This window comes from Triticum aestivum, chromosome 1A, assembly GCF_018294505.1.
Source record: "Triticum aestivum cultivar Chinese Spring chromosome 1A, IWGSC CS RefSeq v2.1, whole genome shotgun sequence".
NCBI lineage: Eukaryota > Viridiplantae > Streptophyta > Magnoliopsida > Poales > Poaceae > Triticum > Triticum aestivum.
Genome location: NC_057794.1, coordinates 485,213,438 through 485,231,361, shown reverse-complemented (window position 1 = coordinate 485,231,361; position 17,924 = coordinate 485,213,438). Strand labels below are relative to the sequence as shown.

Genomic DNA, 17,924 nt, shown 5'->3' with positions numbered 1-17,924 from the left:
CCTCGCAGCCGACAGTCGCTGCCAAGCCGTCGCGCCGCCGACGCCATGCACACTGCGTTTTGGCGTTTTGGGATGTTGACAATCCTGAGATGCTGGCGATGCCGCCGGCGTGACCCGCTTTGTTTGTATGATGGAGAACCATGATCTACCGAGTTTAATGGTCCTGCTTTTTGTAGTAGACGGTCGATCCATCCTCATCTTGTGCCAGATTCGGTGAAGTGATTCTCGCAGGAAGTACATGAAAGCATAATCATATCAATCATCGGCTGATTGTTCTTAATCAAAATACGACAACTAAATTAGCATTCTACTGATCAACTTCCTGTACGAATGAATGCATGCAGTCGTCTATTTCGTGGATGGCCTGTGCATGGCCGTGCTCAGCGCCGATGGCGAGGCAACTCTTCTCGCGTGGCCGTGCCGCCGTCGCACTGCCGCTGCAGCCCGCGTTGTTGACGCCGCGTCAGATGCGACCCGCAGTCGCATACAGTCGCCGTGGCACTACATGCCGCTGCGTAGCCGGCCGTGCCGTCGCGTGCCGTTGCTGACGCCTCGCGCCGCGGCAACCGAAGCCGTCTTGGTGCGTCGCGATGCCAAATAGTTGATGCATGGTTGCACCATTCTTTGTTAAGGCCGCCGTCTTCCATGTCGGCGACGCCGTGCATGCAGCCGTCGTTCTTGGGACGGCCTGTCTGTTTCTCGTTCTGTGGCCTAATTGCTCTCGGCAGAGAAAAGTGCCAATAACGTGTTAAGAGATAAAGCAAACGAACAGCACTTTCTTATTCACTGATGTGGGTATTTATACCCTCCCAAAGGGTGTGTTACAAGAGGTGTCTTTTAGAAGAAAGACACGAGCCAATAGTCGCGTCCGCTGCCTAGCAAGCGACGGTGGTTAGGGGAGAGGCAGGGATTATCCCTAATTAACATAAGTTAATTAATTCTTAACAGAAAAAACACAGAGTTACTTAGCAGCAGCAGCACTTTAGCAACCAAGGGTCAATATTTGAACTTGTGCAGTGAAAATTAAAACGTTCGGGTTCTAAATAGGAGTATATAACCAACCAATGCAAGCTTATGCCCCATCGGCGAGGAAAGGGTTCGCCATCTCATGGTGAGACCAGCATGACCGCCGTGCTCCTGCACGCCTGCAAAAAAACACAACAGGACACATCAAGTTCAGACCTGTAGTTGTAAACAGGGCGCAGCAACGGCACATATACCAAAAGTGAATTATTTAGCAGAGACCTCAAAATTATGTAGGTAATCCCTCCATCCGGAAATACTTGTCATCAAAATGAATAAAAGGGGATGTATCTAGATGTATTTTAGTTCTAGATACATCCCTTTTTGTCCATTTCGATGACAAGCATTTTCGAACGGAGAAGGTAGTTTCTTACGTTTCTTCAGGTAACCACAGGAGGACTGACTACTCATCCTAAAGGATAATCTACTACTCCCTCCGTTCACTTTTGTAAGTTGTTTCAGACAATTGAAATTAAGCTGTTTTACACGCTGCCTAAAATGTCTAAAACGCCTTAAAAAAACGAACAGAGGGAGTAGAAACACTAGCGCCTGATAGGCTGAGCCTACCTTTTCTGAATTCATTTGTTGCTAACAACCTGACAGCTCCCCTAATCTATCGCATCACTCAAATAATAGAGGAATGACTAAGTATAAAATCAAAACTGTCAGAAAACAAATACTTACAATGAGGCCAAGCTGTCTGGTTTTCCCTTTCCCTGGTAACTTCATTCTGTTCAGCGCGGTAAAAACTAACTTAACAATATTCCATCCGGATACGCAGCCAGGCATATACTTACTGAGAAATGTAGCACTAGTATGGTTGATGGATGATCTAGTTCTTTGCAGAACAAAGAATCCCATGCCCCGTCTACACTTAGCTCACTCAGAGTTCTAATAAGCAGTTATCTTATCCCTTAGCCGAATTTTAGTTAACCAATTAGCTAGCAAAAAAATACTAACTGCCCAAATAATTGAGATATAAAATGTGTGTCCTAAGTCCCTAGCTCTTGCCAATTTCAATAAGCAATACCAAGCGTTATACAAAAGAACCAAAGGAATCAGAAAGTACCTCTTTCAGACTCAACCGCTTCATCTAGCACTAAGTTGTTTTTTTTTTTTTGCGGGGAATCTAGCACTAAGTTGAGTGCTGGTCATATTATGCCTTTAAAGTTCCTGTCACTGGACATATGAATATGGCAGCAGGTCAGCATATAGAACAAACCTGAAAGCTACAAAAGGGTCCACGCATTGAAACGAATAAAGGAGGTTATACATTCTTCAGCTACTAGAACAAGAGACTGTAATATGTATACATTCTTCAGCTTATACATCCTTTTTGTGTTCTTATACCCAGTCTTATAGGAAGCACAAATTATGTGAGTGAATTTCACAAAACCTAGGTTTTACAGCTCACGTGTCACAAAAGACTAGGTTTTGGAATGCACAATTAATCCCAGGTTTTGTGGTTCGTGCAACGTCCAACAAAAATACTTTACTTATGATAGGACCCGATTTAAATAAACAAAAAAGTAGGGAGTATGTGGCAGGTTTCGTCAACTTCACCCGACGACTTAAAACGACTACCGTACATAGCACCAGCCAGCTCAAGTTAACACAAACACAGAGTGCAAAAAGATATATTTCCCCTTCATTCATATCACAAGGCAATCTGCATTGCAACTATTCATAGGAAGCCACTTAATTGTGTTCAATAGCTAAATCCTTATCATGTGCAAATTTGGAGCACCGGATTGTTATGCTGACAAAAAAAAATTAGAGACGGAGGATGAGGGGATGGGATGTGAAATAAATCAACCTTGTCGACGAACTTGGCCAGGTCGATTGCAGTCCCCTTGGCTGCGCCCAGCGTGATCATCAGGAAGTAAACGAACAGCACAACTCGTCCACTTCGCTCGACGAGATGGCGCGTGCTCTGCGGCTGTCTCTGGAGGTGCCTGATGAAGGTGTGTACCTAGGGTAGGGACACGGACCTGACCAAAGAGTCCTACCCTAGGACACCCCTAGGAGAAGTCACCTTTCAATCGACTTGAAGGTATCCCACTCGACGGGTTCAAGACACTCGCCCAAGAAGGTATCACTCGACTGCCAGGAGACCTAAAGTCACTCCGCAGGTAAACGGTCGGCTGTTAAGTAGTCTTTATGATCATTATAGCACTTTATTAGGGACGTTACCAGAAACGCCCAATCTTAAATGTACCTTAAACCCTGCATTACTGAGGGCAGGAGGGGTCCGGCGAACTCTATATAAGCCACCCCCCTCCTCGGTATGAAGGGTTTGCACCCCTGTAGTCCATACACGCATAATCCAGTCGACCGCCTCCGGGCTCCGAGACGTAGGGCTATTACTTCCTCTGAGAAGGGCCTGAACTCGTAAACCTCGCGTGTAACAACTTCCCAATAGCTAAGATCTAGCCTCTCTATATTCACCCCCCTACATCGCTGTCAGAGTTAGAACCACGACAGTTGGCGCCCACCGTGGGGGCGGAATCTTAGCGCTTAGTTGGAGAAGTTGCGATCTTTTCCGATCCCTTTGATCATGTTTTCTTGCGGAGTTTTGGTGGAGAACCGCGAGATCCATCTCGGCGCGCTCACCTTCATCGTCGATGACTCCGCCTGGCTTCAGGAGGCACCACTCGACGTCGACGCGCTCCCCGTCCGCGGTGCGACGCATTTCCGCGCATTCGTTCGTGGCGTCCTCCTGCGGCAGCCGTCGACCCAGTATCGGTCGGCCCCCGTATCGTCTCCCCGCTCTGTCTCCCACCGGCGCAAGCGCTCTGGTCGGTCGAGACTTCAGAGGTGGGTGAGGCATGTCGTGGCTCGCCAGTCGGCCACCCCGCAACTCGCGGCAATCGAGCCCGACGAATCCCTCTGCGGCCTGTTCGACCTGTCGACTGGCTCCGCGGAGACCGCAACCGAGTGCGATAGCAGCGACCCAGCGGCTGAGATTCTGGCGGTAGACGGAACACACAGTCCTCCCGGTTTCCCTCGCACTGATGGAGGCGCGGGTGGGGGCGATCCGTCGCATCCCCACGATGAGTATCTCCCCGAACCTCTCACGTCATTACAGCGAGAGGAGCTTCGCCGCCGGAACATGGACGCGTTCCGCACTCCTATCGTCGAAGAGACCCCCGAGGCCCGGGCCCTGGAGGACGCGCGTTTGGCCAACTTGGCCGAGTGCACTCGACTGGAGAATCTCCAGCGAGCACTCGACGAGCAAGCGCGTCAGCGGGCTCCCAAGTCTAGTCGACGCCAGCTCTTCCCGCTGACGCAGGTATATCGAACCCCAGTTCAGAATTTGGCCGCCGCGGCCCGTATAGCAGAATCGATTCAGCCCTCCCAGTCGGAGGCTGGAAGGGGCTTGTTACAGATCAGAGCATTGCTCCGGGCGGCGGGAAACCAGAATTCCGCTGTCTCTCAGTCGCGGAATAGGATCCACAGTCGATCTGTCGCAACAGATACAGTCGAGTCGGCTCACAGCCCGAGATCGCCCCCGAGGCGTGAGGGACGTGGTGACCGGCGTGACCAGTACAGGAGGAATGAGCAGTATGATCACCGATTCGACCGTGATGATCGACGTCGAGTGCCAACCCCTCCCCCGAGGAGTGGGTCATATGCGCCTCGACGGCAAGATGACAGACGCCCTCATAGTGTTGGGCAGAGGATTCCAGTCGACCCCAGAGACCCAGGCTTTGATGCGAGATCCATCCTCGTTCAAGGTTTGGTTGACAGGAACAGAGCTCATCGAGAAGGCCACAACAGAGATGCGCCTGCCAGCAGCGGAGTACGTGCTTCAGGGCCAGAGTGTTTCAGTCGAGCCATCAGAGCCGCAGTGATTCCTCCCAATTTCAGGCTGGCGACTGGAATCAGCAAGTTCACCGGTGAATCTAAGCCTGACACCTGGCTCGAAGATTACCGAGTGGCTGTACAGATTGGCGGTGGCAATGATGAGGTGGCCATGAAGCATTTGCCTCTCATGTTAGAGGGCTCGGCCAGAGCGTGGCTAAATCAGTTAGCACCCAGCAGCATTTACACTTGGGAGGACCTCTCCCGAGTGTTTATCACGACCTTTGAAGGAACATGCAAGCGACCTGCAGGCCTTACAGAGTTGCGGTCTTGCGTGCAGAAGCCGAATGAAACTCTGAGGGAATACATCCAGAGGTGGATCACGCTGCATCACTCGGTTGAGAATGTGCCAGACCATCAAGCAGTTTGTGCCTTCAAGGAAGGTGTTAAATACAGAGAGTTGAATCTGAAGTTCGGTCGAACTGGAGAGATGTCTCTGAATCGGATGATGGAGATTGCCACCAAGTACGCTAACGGAGAAGATGAAGATCGACTCCGGAGTGGCAAGCAGAAAGCAGTCGCCCAGGAAACCGGAGGCAATTCCAGTCGGAAGCAGAAGCGGAAGGCCGAGCCAGCCGCCCCTGGGGAGGCCCTGGCCGCAACCCAGGGAAATTTCAAGGGAAAACCCAAAGGCCCCTGGAAGCCCAAGAAAGTCAAGGATCAAGACGGAAATGATGTTTTGGATCTGCCATGTCACATCCACACCAAGAAGGATGAAGAGGGTAATTTTATTTACCCAAAGCATACCACTCGACAGTGCCGGCTCCTGATCCAGCAGTTCCAAGGAAAGCAGTCCAAGGATAAGGAAAAAGAGTCGGACAGAGTCGAGGACAAGGAAGACAGTGACGATGGATACCCCCAAGTCAATTCCACCCTGATGATTTTTGCCGATGTCGAAAGCAAAAGTCGACTGAAAGTCATTAACCGAGAGGTGAACATGGTTGCCCCGGCAACACCCAGTTACCTGAAGTGGTCTCAGACTGCCATCACATTCGACCAGTCTGATCACCCGACGCACATTGCCACCCCTGGGAGGCAAGCTTTGGTGGTCGACCCAATTGTTGAAGGCACTCGACTGACTAAAGTCCTGATGGATGGTGGCAGTGGCCTGAACATACTGTATGCTGAAACATTGAAAGGAATGGGCATTCCGATGTCCAGGCTCAGCACCAGTAACATGAGTTTCCACGGAGTCATTCCTGGGAAGAAAGCCCAATCACTCGGCCAGATCGCTCTTGATGTGGTTTTCGGTGATTCAAAGAATTACCGCAAGGAAAAGTTGACATTCGAGGTTGTGGACTTCCAAAGTGCTTATCACGCCATTTTGGGCAGGCCAGCTTACGCACGCTTCATGGCCCGGCCATGTTACGTGTATCTCAAACTGAAGATGCCTGGCCCCAAAGGTGTGATCACTGTTACAGGCAATCGGAAGAAGGCGGAAGAGTGCTTTCAGAAGGGCTCAAAGATTGCAGATGCTCAGATGGCAGTGGTCGAGCTGCAAGAGTACCAAAAGACTGCCGATCCAAGCGAGTTGCTACGAGCCAAGAAGCCTGCTTCAGAATCAGCTTTTCAGTCGTCCGGTGAAACAAAGACAGTCCACATTCACCCGACCGACCCCGATGCTGCCCCGACTCACATCTCAACGACGCTTGACTCCAAATAGGAAGAAGCGCTCATCCAGCTCCTCCGTGAGAACTGGGACATCTTCGCATGGAAACCCTCTGACATGCCTGGAGTTCCCAGAGGGCTGGCTGAGCACCGTCTACGAGTCGACCCGAAGTTCAAGCCTGTGAAAGAACATCTTCGACGGTCCGCCGTCCAGAAGAGGAAAGCCATTGGCGAGGAGGTGGCTCGGCTCTTAGCAGCGGAGTTTATCCGAGAGATTTACCACTCCGAGTGGCTCGCCAATGTCGTCATGGTCCCCAAGAAGGACAAGTCACTTCGCATGTGCATTGATTTCAAACATATCAATCGGGCCTGCCCGAAAGATCATTTTCCTCTCCCTCGCATCGACCAAATAGTCGACTCGACTGCGGGGTGCGAGAGATTGTCTTTTCTAGATGCTTATTCCGGGTACCATCAGATCCGTCTGTATGGACCCGACGAAATCAAAACAGCTTTCATCACCCCATTCGGATGCTTCTGTTATGTCACCATGCCGTTCGGCCTCAAGAACGCCGGAGCCACGTTCATGAGAATGATTCAGAAGTGTTTACTCACTCAAATCAGTCGGAATGTGGAGGCATACATGGATGATATTGTGGTCAAGTCACGCAAAGGTTCCGACCTGCGAGCTGACCTTGCCGAAACCTTTGCCAACCTCAGGAGGTATGATATCAAGCTCAATCCATCAAAGTGCACATTCGGAGTTCCAGGTGGAAAGTTACTCGGTTTTCTCGTTTCCGAACGGGGGATCGACGCCAATCCTGAAAAAGTTGGCACCATACTCCGGATGAAGCGTCCCGTTCGCGTGCACGACGTCCAAAAGCTTACAGGCTGCTTGGCCGCCCTAAGTCGATTCATTTCTCGTCTCGGTGAAAAGGCGTTGCCCCTTTACCGACTGATGAAGAAGTCTGACAAGTTCGAGTGGACTCCGGAAGCTGATGCAGCATTTGCAGAGCTCAAAGCTCTGCTCTCCACCCAGCCGGTGCTTGCCGCCCCAATCAGCAAAGAGCCTCTGCTGCTTTACATTGCAGCCACAGGGCAAGTTGTCAGCACAGTACTTACGGTCGAGCGGGAAGAAGAAGGAAAGGCCTTCAGAGTTCAGCGCCCAGTCTATTATGTGTCTGAAGTTTTGACACCTTCAAAACAAAGATACCCTCACTACCAGAAGCTTGTATATGGGATTTATATGACCACCAAGAAGGTTGCACATTACTTCTCTGACCACTCCATTACAGTCGTCAGCGACGCCCCACTGTCAGAGATTCTGCATAACAGAGATGCAACTGGTCGAGTGGCCAAGTGGGCGATTGAACTCCTTCCCTTAGATATCAAGTTTGAAGCAAAGAAGGCTATCAAGTCCCAAGCAATCGCAGATTTCATCGCCGAGTGGATTGAACAGCAACTTCCGACTCAAGTTCACTCGGAGCACTGGACCATGTTCTTCGATGGATCTAAGATGCTGAATGGTTCCGGTGCTGGGGTAGTTCTAGTCTCCCCCCGAGGAGATAAGCTCAGATATGTTCTCCAGATTCACTTCGATTCCTCCAACAATGAAGCAGAGTATGAAGCACTTTTGTATGGGTTGCGCATGGCCATTTCACTCGGCGTCCGTCGCCTCATGGTCTATGGCGACTCAGATTTGGTGGTTAATCAGGTGATGAAGGAGTGGGACGTCAGAAGTCCAGCTATGACTGGTTATTGCAATGCAGTGAGAAAGCTAGAAAAGAAATTCGAGGGGTTAGAGCTTCATCACATCCCCCGACTGAAAAACCAAGCAGCTGATGATCTGGCAAAAATAGGCTCCAAGAGAGAAGCCATTCCCAGCAATGTGTTTCTGGAGCACATCCGCTCGCCGTCAGTCCAGGAGGATCCTTTCACAGAAGAAGCCCCACAACCGAAAAGTGCCACAGATCCGACTGAAGTCGAAGTTCCTGCTGTGGTCGACCTAATCATGGAAGTCTTGGCAATCACTCCCGACTGGACGATACCGTACATCGCGTATATCCTAAGGAAAGAGCTCCCAGAAGACGAGGAAGAGGCTCGACAGATCGTCCGCCGATCCAAGGCCTTCACAGTCATAAAGGGGCAGTTGTATAGAGAAAGCGCGACTGGAATCGGTCAGAAGTGCATAACACCAGAAGAAGGTCGGATAATCCTTGATGATATCCACTCGGGGACCTGTGGCCACCATGCGTCCTCTCGGACCATTGTGGCTAAAGCATACCGAGCGGGATTTTACTGGCCTAGAGCAAATGAGATGGCAAAAGAGATAGTCGACAAGTGTGGAGGCTGCCAGTTCTACTCCAACATGTCACACAAGCCTGCATCAGCCCTGAAGACCATTCCACTCGTCTGGCCCTTTGCTGTCTGGGGACTGGACATGGTTGGTCCACTGAGAACAGGCAGGAGCGGATTCACGCATGTGCTTGTGGCAGTCGACAAGTTCACCAAATGGATTGAAGCCAAGCCTATCAAGAACCTCGATGCTGGCACTGCTATCAGTTTCGTCAGAGGACTAACATTCAGATATGGAGTCCCTCATAGCATCATCACTGACAATGGGTCAAACTTCGATTCGGACCAGTTCAGAGCTTTTTGCGCCTCTCAAGGCACACGAGTCGACTACGCGTCGGTCGCGCATCCTCAGTCGAATGGACAAGCTGAAAGAGCAAATGGTTTGATTCTCAAAGGACTGAAGCCTCGGCTGATGCGTGATCTCAAGCACGCGGCAGGTGCTTGGGTCGACGAGCTTCCGTCAGTTCTGTGGGGATTGAGGACCACCCCTAACCGGTCGACTGGAAGAACTCCATTCTTTCTGGTTTATGGAGCCGAAGCGGTTCTGCCAAGTGATCTTCTTCACAACGCGCCCCGAGTCGAGCTTTACACCGAAGATGAAGCAGAACAGGCCCGGCAAGACGCAGTCGACCTCCTAGAAGAAGAGAGGGAGATGGCCATGATCAGATCGACCATTTATCAGCAAGACTTGTGTCGATTCCACGCCCGGAATGTGAAGAGTCGAGCCTTCCAAGAAGGAGATTTGGTCCTCCGAGTGGATCAACAGAAACCACACAAGCTTGCACCTACTTGGGAAGGCCCCTTCATCATCACCAGAGTCCTCCACAATGGAGCGTATCACCTCTACAATGTTGATCGCCAGATCGACGAGCCTCGAGCTTGGAATGCGGAACTACTCCGCCCCTTTTACACTTGAGCTCTCCCTTGGACGAGATGTAATAAGAAAAATTCCTGCAGTTCATTTTTATCAAAGGCAAGAGTGTTCCATTAATTGTTGTCACTTTTGTTTACATACGGAATCCCCCAGTGGGTGACTTAGCTGCGAATCCGTTTCGCCTAAGTTTGAAAAAATCCTACCGAGTGGAGAGCGATCCTCCCACTCGGGGGCTTAGCTGCAGTCCAGCACTCGCCTAAGTTCCCTCGCCTAGAGACTTAGCTGCAGTCCGGCACTCGCCTAAGTTTGAAAAAATCCTACCGAGTGGAGAGCGATCCTCCCACTCGGGGGCTTAGCTGCAGTCCAGCACTCGCCTAAGTTCTCTCGCCTAGAGACTTAGCTGCAGTCCAGCACTCACCTAAGTTTGAAAAAAATCCTACCGAGTGGAGAGCAAACCTCCCACTCGGGGGCTTAGCTGCAGTCCAGCACTCGCCTAAGTTCTCTCGCCTAGAGACTTAGCTGCAGTCCGGCACTCGCCTAAGTTTGAAAAAATCCTACCGAGTGGAGAGCAAACCTCCCACTCGGGGGCTTAGCTGCAGCTCAGTGCTCGCCTAAGTTTGAAAAAAATCCTACCGAGTGGAGAGCGATCCTCCCACTCGGGGGCTTAGCTGCAGTCCAGCACTCGCCTAAGTTCTCTCGCCTAGAGACTTAGCTGCAGTCCGACACTCGCCTAAGTTTGAAAAGTTCCTACCGAGTGGAGAGCAAACCTCCCACTCGGGGGCTTAGCTGCAGTCCAGCACTCGCCTAAGTTCTCTCGCCTAGAGACTTAGCTGCAGTCCGGCACTCGCCTAAGTTTGAAAAAATCCTACCGAGTGGAGAGCGATCCTCCCACTCGGGGGCTTAGCTGCAGTCCAGCACTCGCCTAAGTTCTCTCGCCTAGAGACTTAGCTGCAGTCCGGCACTCGCCTAAGTTTGAAAAAATCCTACCGAGTGGAGAGAGATCCTCCCACTCGGGGGCTTAGCTGCAGTCCAGCACTCGCCTAAGTTCTCTCGCCTAGAGACTTAGCTGCAGTCCGGCACTCGCCTAAGTTTGAAAAAATCCTACCGAGTGGAGAGCAAACCTCCCACTCGGGGGCTTAGCTGCAGCCCAGTGCTCGCCTAAGTGTTTAAAAATCCTACCGAGTGGAGAGCCAACCTCCCACTCGGGGGCTTAGCTATAGCCCAATGCTCGCCTAAGTACAAGACTCGACCCAATCCGCGAGTCGACCGGTACCTTCTCCCTCGGAGCTGCGTCGCAAATACAAGATTATTCCAAGTGAAGATCAAGTTCCACTCGACGAATCAAAACATGAAGATATCCAACGAGAAATCAAGTTCAGAAAAAGCCCAGAAGGTCCCAGACCTCAAAGTACTCGAGCCCTCGACTCGGCGGAGTTTAAACGGTTACAAATCCACTCGGCATCCCGAGGTAAATTCAAAGTTTTTCACTCCTCGGGAGGAGGACTGGAAGGGGCGACGAACTCATCCAAGTCGATCCCATCAGCAATGCGGGTGGCAGCAGCGATGAAGGTCTCCATGAAGTCTTGAAAGCTGTGCTTCCTGGTATTGGCAACTTGGATGGCCGCCAGCTTTTCTTCTCGCGCCTCCTTGCAATGGACGCGGACCAGAGACAGAGCGACATCAGCACCACATCTAGCAGAAGATTTCTTCCATTCCGCCACTCGACCTGAGACTTCGTTAAGTCGAGCCATCAGAGACTCGAGGTCGTTCTGAAGCGTCGTCCCAGGCCAGAGTGATGTGTTGATCCGCGACATTGCAACTTTCAGCCAAGCCAGATAATCAACGACGCTGGCAACATGAGACTCCAGTCGGAGCACGTTCATGGCAGCCTCGTCCTTCACAAGAGAGTTAACAGGGTCCAAGCTTGGCTCCACTCGACTAGTCTCCTCTTCAAAGTTCTGACAGAATTCTGCAAACACGATTCAAGAGTAAGACAGTGGCCCTATGTAGGCTCGGCAAACTGCAAGACAGTCGGGGCAGAGTAATTACCTTCGAGCATGACAAACAACTTCTTGGCAAGTCCACCGAGATAAGCTTCCAGATCTTTTACCTTCCCCACCAGCTCACCCGCCTTGTCGTGCAGAGCCATCTTCTCCTTCTTCAGTCGACTGGCATCTCGATTAGCTGTCTCGAGAGCGGTTTTCAGTCTGGAGTTCTCCTGTTCAAGAGCTCCGACCGAAGCCAATTTCTCCTCTGCAAGCTTCGTTTTGCTTGAGGCCTCCTTCTGTGCCTCTGCAAGGTCTTGGTCCTTCTTCTTCAGAGCTTCCTCCAGTTTATCTGTGGCGCGTCGAGTGGAACCAACATCAAGAATGGAGAAGAAAGAAAAGCCACCCGTTAAGAATAGAGAACCTCACCAGCCATACCTTTCGCTTCTTCTTGCGCCTTCCTCAAATTCTCCTGAGCAAGCTTCAAGTTAAGGTTGAGCTGGATCTGCTGATTCTCCAACTCAGTATAGCGAGCTACAAGTTCGCAAGATTTCTGTAAAAAGGAAAATCAGTCGACAGACGTCCAAGATAAGTTGCTTCCGAGTAACTAAGAGACAATGATGACGTTTCTAAGACCACAGCCGAATCAAAAACATTCGACAGTAGTCTCGGGGACTACACCCAGTGGGTGCACTCAGCGTGCCCCCACTGGTTCGACCAAAAAAAAAGTCGACTGCCCGCAGTCGACCGGATACAATTCCACTCGACCTGGCCCGACCAAACCGAGTGAAGAAATACAGCTACAGCAACACAATGTAAAGACTACAGTCGACTGCCAGCAGTCCACCGTAGTCTCGGGGACTACACCCAGTGGGTGCACTTAGCGTGCCCCCACTCGTCCAAAGGATTGGCAGACACACCCAGTGGGTGTACAGATACAGATACAAAAGATCTTCGGAAAAGAGACTCTTCAAACAGCATATCATAACAGACCAAGTGTCGAGTCGACTGACCTGGACGTTGCTCTGAAGAGCCGAACTCGCGTCATAGGCTGCTTGGCTGGCCTCCCGAGCCATCTTCACTTGCTCCATCATGATCCCCGCCTGGCGTATAGCCTCCTTTGCAGCAGCCGCTTGGTCCTCAGGGACGGGGTACGCAGCAAAAAGCGAAGGTGGATCCGCAGTCGACGCCGAGGGCCGCGCACTCGCCAGAGGAACGGCGAAGGTCACAGAAGCCCGAGTGGTGTCACCACCATCCCGAGCCACGGCCTCGGACGCCGGAGCGGATTGGGGGGTCTTGTCAGCCGACGCCCTCTTGTGCCTCCTCACTCTCAACGGACCGTCGTCGTCGTCATCCGGGAGGTCGATAACATGAGGAGGAGCTACAAGGAAAACATTCAATCGACCAGAGTAGCAATAAAGGTTCAGTCGACTCAAAGGCAGGACGTCAGCAATCGTACCAGGGTTGGAGGTAACAGCGTCCTCCATCTCTTGGTCGTCGTTCCTGGCGGAGACCTCAGAAGTAGCACCGCTGCAAATCTCGAAAGTCAATCAGTTGGTTCAGTGAATCGACCAAGGATCCGTCCACGGTCGACAAAGGAAAGCAAGTCTTATTATTACCCGGAAATGGTAGGAACAGCTATCTTCATCTTGGGCAGAGCCTTGGGCGGCTTGGATGGCGTCGCTCGTGGATGCTTGGGAGCCTTCCCAGTCGGCGGAGGAGAAGAGGTCCGAGGGCGTTTCGACGACTGCCCAACAGGAGCAGTCGCCTTGCCACGTTCCCGCGCTGGATCGTGGGTGAGCTTGGATCGCCCCTCCGGGCGGGGGGGGTTCAACCTCCTCCTCCTCCCCTTCGCTGGAGAAGATGTCGTCGCCTCCCTCTCCCTCACCGTCGGACTCCCACTCGCCTTGGTCGTCCCCGCTCTCGCCTCCGCTCGCCTCCCCTTCCTCAGTCGACACAACAGGCAAGACGAAAGTCAATCGACTTATTCAAAGAAGACCAATGCAGAAGACAAGATATCAGTCGGGAGCACAAAGACATACCTGGTCCACCTCATACGAGTTGTCGAGTGGGGTTACCCTCCTGGCTCCTCGGGGGTTGTCTTTGTTCCCCGTGATGCTCGACAGCCACCCCTCCACCATCTCGTCGGTGACCTCCTCCGGGTGGACCCGAGTGGTGTCGTCAAGACCCGAATACAGCCACATCGGGTGGTCGCGGGCCTGGAGCGGTTGGATGCGCCTTTGAAGGAAGACCTCCAGCAGGTCCATACCAGTCACACCCTCGCGGACAAGCTCAACCACTCGACCTGCCAGCACCTTGACTTGGGCCTTTTCCTCCGGCGCGACTTTCAGAGAGGCAGGCTTCTCGGCTCGGTCGAGGGAAAAAAGAGGAAGACCAGTCGACTGTCCTGGGGTCGCCTCGTCCTTGCAGTAGAACCAGGTCGACTGCCAGCCACGGACCGACTCCGGGAAGGTGATAGATGGAAAACAACTCTTCCCCCTCGTCTGGATCGCCAGGCCCCCGCACAGCTGGATCACCTGCGTCCTCTCGTCACTCGACTTAGCCTTCTTGACCGATTGAGAACGGCAGGTAAAGATGTGTTTGAAGAGTCCCCAATGGGGTCGACAACCCAAGAAAGCCTCACACATGGAGATGAAAGCAGCGAGGTAGACAATGGAGTTGGGAGTGAAGTGGTGGAGCTGCGCTCCGAAGAAATTCAGGAAACTCCGGAAGAAAGGATGGGGCGGCAGAGAAAACCCTCGGTCGATGTGGGTGGCTAGGAGCACGCACTCACCGTCGCGGGGTTGAGGTTCGATCTCTCCCCCCGGAAGACGCGCAGCTTCGTGGGGAATGACTCCCCCCTCGACCATATCGTCGAGATCCTCTTGCCGGAGCACCGATGGCATCCAGTCGCCCTGGATCCAACCTTTGGGCAGAGCGGTCCTAGAGGAAGATCCGCCCCGAGCTGACCTCTTCCCTTTCCCCGCCGCCGCCGCCTTCTGCGCGCGCTCCAGAGTGGAGGTCTTGCTCTTCGTCATCATCGCCGGCGAAGTCTCGCACGGGCCTGTTGTGTTGGGGCGGGAACGAAGGTGGCGGAAGGACTTGCGAAGGGGGAGAGGCGGAAGAAAGGAGGAGAAGAGAGCGCACTGCTTGGAAACCCCGAGCCGGCGATTTATAAGGGACCGCTTCCGAGTGGCTGACTGGTAGGCCCAGGCTATCCAGTCAAATCCCGCAGCAGACGCGCGCGCAGTACGTGGCGAAAAAGACGACGTGGGGATCGAGGAGCTTCCGCTTTATCGCTTCCGATTACTGCGACCGCTCCCGTCCCGCGCACTTCCCAAAATCCGAATCCCGCGACATCCGCGGGCTACAAAACAACTTGTCAAAACAGAAGACCCCGATCGCGCCGGCGCTCGGTATGTCACAAACAAAGAAATTCACTCGACGAAAGGCCTGGAATGGATCAAGGCGACTGAAAAAGGTTGGCAACGTCATCCGTGACGATTGACCCAAAACGAGGCGCTCACATAGCCCAAAGAACCAGTCGGAAAGATCTCCAACTCTTTCCCCACTCTAACCTCGATCCATTCGGGGGCTAATGATGAAGGTGTCTACCTAGGGTAGGGACACGGACCTGACCAAAGAGTCCTACCCTAGGACACCCCTAGGAGAAGTCACCTTTCAATCGACTTGAAGGTATCCCACTCGACGGGTTCAAGACACTCGCCCAAGAAGCTATCACTCGACCATGAAGCCAACCACTCGACTGCCAGGAGACCTAAAGTCACTCCGCAGGCAAACGGTCGGCTGTTAAGTAGTCTTTATGATCATTATAGCACTTTATTAGGGACGTTACCAGAAACGCCCAATCTTAAATGTACCTTAAACCCTGCATTACTGAGGGCAGGAGGGGTCCGGCGAACTCTATATAAGCCACCCCCTCCTCAATATGAAGGGTTCGCACCCCTGTAATCCATACACGCATAATCCAGTCGACCGCCTCCGGGCTCCGAGACGTAGGGCTATTACTTCCCCTAAGAAGGGCCTGAACTCGTAAACCTCGCGTGTAAGAACTTCCCAATAGCTAAGATCTAGCCTCTCTATATTCACCCCCCTACATCGCTGTCAGAGTTAGAACCACGACAGTGCCCACCCTGCTCCGCCTCCTCTCCTCCCACCCCTTCCTCTCCGCCGCCGCGCAAGCCACACTGCTCAAGTCCTCCTAAATAATCAGTCTACTAAGATGAAAGAACACTACATCTAAAAAAATTCTTAGAACAGAAGGTACCTTATAATCAGGTACGTCCTTCGTTAGTAGCTTCATCCCAAGGGCCTGCATGGAAACAAACAATACATCATCATGTATGAGAATGAGACTGCTGAGATACAAAAAAATATTTAGCATCTCCAACTTTTGGAATAGCCCAGCCTTAGAAAAGCAAAAAATAATTTCTCATACAACTTGATAGAACGCTCAAGATCACCAACACGAAGCATGACTTGACAAAGAGGTTCATGTATCTCTATCTCAGCCCTCTGGATAAGGGCAAACCTGTAGCCATCAGGTCCTGTGCAAAGGCAATAATAGTGGATCCTCCCTTGACAGGACCAGGTTCACGAGTGATATTGCCACCCTTGGATTTAACATGCTCAGCCAACTTGTACACCTGCATTTGCATCCATGATCTAAATAATAAAAATTTGCATCCATCATATCATATGAATATAATAATTTCACAGCATCGACATAGGCTATTGCAAGTTGATAATACTGCATCCTCGTTAGCGATTCCGAAATGCCCAAAGTGCTCTCCAATGTCATACTTGTCAACACCATAGTCTGTTGAGCAAGGGTAAATTTTTAGCACAGTACAAGTTACCAAAAATTGAAATGCTTTACCAGGAAAAGAGTTGGTCAGTTCATATGAAGAGATAAATCTATTTTCCTTATTGGTTTGATACATATTGTACAACTGCAAACATAAGTGGCATATTGGAGAAACTGTGCCACAAAACTTTTGGCAGCTCATTGAACATACTATATGTCAATTCAAGTGCGAAGTTGGTGTCCTCTGGTCCAAAGCCAAGGAAGGCGTTGGTGTACTTCTCATCAGGAACATCTCTTTTCCTCAGCAGTTTCATCCCAAAGCATTCTGTGTATAACCTCCCACAATGACAAAGATCACATCAAAGCCATGATATTACTTGCAGATGTTGCAAATGTCACTTGCAATATAGTAACATCCTTGATTATGCGGTCCAGATCCCCGACACGATAAACCGCATGGAGCATCCTCTTGTTGTCCTGTTTATGCCACTCAAGCTCATGCCACTGAAGCACAGCCTCAGCTGCCTTCGTGGCTTCACTACGAGTTGCCATCCCTGATGCAAGAGTGTTACATCTAATAAAAATGAGAGAGAAGCGCGGCGTGGGGGGGGCATCCAACTTTTTTAGAAAAAAGACCTTGGCCCGACTTTATAAATAAAGCCACACGGCAGCGTCACAGACCCGAACAACCCGAACAGTTAGCGAAACACCGCAAATCCAACGAACATAGAGCCTGTAGCAAGCGAAAGAAGTTTCAAAGCGATACATGGCACCCTGCCATACACGGCGCGCAGGCCGGAGGGAAAGAGAAGACTACCACCAAACGGATATAACCACCGCGACATAGATCAGACATTTGGGCCCAGCCCTGAGAAGAGGGATGCCGAAGCCCGAATTTTGGTGATGAGCACGTCCAGGGCATCCCGATCGTCGTCTTTAGTCAATAATCTCCACTGCTGCAATATGATACAAGATTTGAAAAGAACGTCAGCAGGTTTAGATGGAAAGATATGCTCAATAGTAAACTTGTTCCTAATAGTCCAAAGAGCCCAACATAAGGCACCCAAGCCAACCCAGAACACCCTCTTGGTGACCCCAACCAGAACCTTGGCTAGGGTTCTAAGCTCAGAGAAGGACGAGGGATTCCAAGAGACCTGAAGCCAGGATCTGACACAGCTCCAAACGAACTTAGCCAAGACACAATGGAAAAAGATGTGTTCCGGGTTTTCCAGAGCACCACAGAGGTGACAAAATTCCGATCCCGGACCATTGCGCTTGCGAATCTGGTCAGCCACAGGAAGGCGGCCTCTGAAAGCTTGCCAAAGAAATATCTTAATCTTAGGAGGCACTTTGGACTTCCAGATGTTAGAGAATCTATTCGAGGGGGCAC

At 51.5% G+C, this 17,924-nt stretch overlaps 1 pseudogene; it reads right to left on the bottom strand.

Moving 5' to 3' along the window:
• Positions 1-380: 380 nt before the first annotated feature.
• On the bottom strand, positions 381-17,086 carry LOC123189516 (lactoylglutathione lyase-like; annotated as a pseudogene).
• Positions 17,087-17,924: the final 838 nt, after the last annotated feature.